This window comes from Rhipicephalus microplus, unplaced genomic scaffold, assembly GCF_043290135.1.
Source record: "Rhipicephalus microplus isolate Deutch F79 unplaced genomic scaffold, USDA_Rmic scaffold_13, whole genome shotgun sequence".
NCBI lineage: Eukaryota > Metazoa > Arthropoda > Arachnida > Ixodida > Ixodidae > Rhipicephalus > Rhipicephalus microplus.
Window position 1 is genome coordinate 31,692,207 of NW_027464586.1, and position 2,756 is coordinate 31,694,962.

Sequence of the window (2,756 nt, forward strand, 5' to 3'; positions counted from 1 at the left end):
CACTGTACAATGGTGAGCAGCCACACTGGGAACAGTGTCTCTTTATGTGAGATTGAATGTCAGTTCCTAATGATCGCTTGTGTTCTAAAAGTCGGGTGTTCAAACATCGACCCGTCTGGCCGATGTATACCTTTCCACACGTTAGCGGCAAGCAATACACGACTGATAGGCTACACTTAACAAACTTTGTTGTGTGATTTACCGTACAACTACCAGCATTAGTGTTTACTGCTATGGAAACTTTACGGTCTAGTTTGGAACATATTTTACTAAGCTTGTTGGGTGCCGAAAAAACTAATTCTAGGCCATAGCGATTACCTACGTTTTTTAAGTTATGGGCAATCTTGTGCGCATATGGAACTGACACTATCTTCTTCCTGTTTTCATTACTTGTCATTTTTTTATGAAAGTTGTTGCGTACGTGACTAATCAGCTTGTTAGCTGATCTACACAACACGTGTTTTTCGTACCCAGCATTTTTTAGCCTGATAATTTGTTGGTTGAAGCTTCCGCTAATTTTTTCTGGACATGACTTTGTTAAGGCTGCTCTCAAATATGAAAAGGCTATGCCACTCTTTACAACTTTAGAATGTGCCGATCGGTAGCTGTCACACCTGTCCCCTTTATTAGGGAGGCGATCGCCGGGCTAATTCCAAGAGCCGAAGTATCGGCCCCCCGAACCGCACCACGAAAGCGTGGACAATTTAGAAGTGGTCCTTATTGGTGCGCCAGCGGACGCCGGCTGTGGCCCAAAGAACAAGACAGAGCCGATTATATTCTCATTAACGACAGATCAAAAACAATACACACGTATGCACACTCCTCAATAGTTACATACAATACGTCACCAAACAGACAATGTACTACACAGTACAATCAACCACACTTGAAACAACGGACACAGACAACAATACGCACTACAATGCAGTCGCATGCATTGAACAACCAAGACACTTAAAGACTAAAGAGATATAAAACCTATTCAGTCCAAAGTCCTTGGAACAAAAGTCTGAATGATACTCTTCCGAGAATCACTCACTCAAAGTCCAGCGTTGTTGTCGTTCCGCAGCTCTCGAAGTTCTCTCCCAGGAAACCTCCCGTCTTCAATTGGCCACTCTTCAAACTTCAACTTCTTCGCCGGAACCCGTCGGCTTCACACACGCAGCTGTTGCCCGCGTCTTCGCTCGATAGCGGTAAACCCACGCTCTTGTTTGTAGCTCGAGCCGTCCCTACGGACCAAAAACTTCGCCGATTACACGGCGGACTCTCTACGCACTCTGGCGCTCACTTCCGTCTCCTCCTGTTCTGTCACTACGGGCAGAACCTTCGCCGACTACACGGCGGAATTCCTACGCGCTCCGGCGCTAACTCTCCGTCTTCTCCTGATTTCTCGTCTCGGCTGCTCGGTTAAATACCTTGCGCGCGACTTTCCAGATGTTTCTCGTCATTTCGTCGGCGCGATACGCAGCGAAGGCTGGGGAGAGGCACGAGACGGTTCGACTGCCCTCTCCCGAGGATGATTCACTCGGTATGACCCCGCCTCCTTCGTTCTCGAAAAATCGCGGTCTTGCTGGGCCGCCGATGTGGGGTGAGGAGGATCGTCTGCGAAGCCGTGCTTCTGCGGAGAGAGCGCGCGCCCGGGAGCCCTGGATGTTTGCTTTCTTTTTTTTTTTCTTTTTACCTCGCGGCGTTTCTGCCGCCCGTTGTCGCAAGTATTTGGCGGCGCGCTCTTGTTTAGCGCTCGTTCTGTGACACTGCCCCCCACTTTAAGAATATTATCTCATAATATTCAAAACCACACAAACGAGCGCGAACAGTCACCACGCATTCTCACAGACTGTAACACAATCCGTCGCTCATGACACTTCACATTCACAATATATCACTTAATACAATCGTACATTGTTGTTCAATTCCACAACACATGAAATTTAGCCACAGGTACATGCCTACAACACTTCATCACACATTTCAAGCAATACAAACGTACAAAGTTCTGTCTATACAACAATTATACAACACTATACATCACATCATCGCACAGAACACTGACTCGCTCGACATACACTTGAGACACAGGATAACAAGAACAATAACACAACATATGGCACTCAGCACTGCCCAACACATTCTGATTCGACCTCAGCACTTATCCTGAATACTTCGAACAGCGCTTGCGCCCCTTTTTGCGGTGCTCGCTCGATCTCTTCTTGTGCTTCCACGTTCTTTTTCGGCGAGCCCTTTCCAACGACGATATCTGAGGCGTCGTCTCAGCCATCGTTGTCTCTTCCGACACCGTTAACGCGTCATTACATTCGACGGGTCCTGTCTGTTTATTTACCCGCTTGATCATGCCTCTACATTTTTCCCGGCTGGCCAACTCCGTCTCCTTTACACTGTCAGTCGGTTGAGGTCGTGCCGACGTACGTCCAGTTGCTCGGCCTGTGAACTTATTCGACACGATCGTCTTCTCCTTCGCTGTCTCTTGCGCCGCAGCTTCACCTTGGGCTCTAGTGAGACCCGTCACGGGATGCTCCTCCCCTGTGTCTCGCGGCCGCTGTGTTGGCGAGGGCTCTATCTTCGGGTCTTCTCCCAAACATTCTGGATCACTTGGCCCTCGCGCCCCGTCGATGTTTCCGATGACAAGGTCATACAGAGGGGTCGTCATGCATAAAGCAGTAACCTTGCCGCTGAAGTAAGGGGTTTCAACCTCAATTTCTGCTTCGGGAAGCATCCGGACCGTACGGTCAATTAGG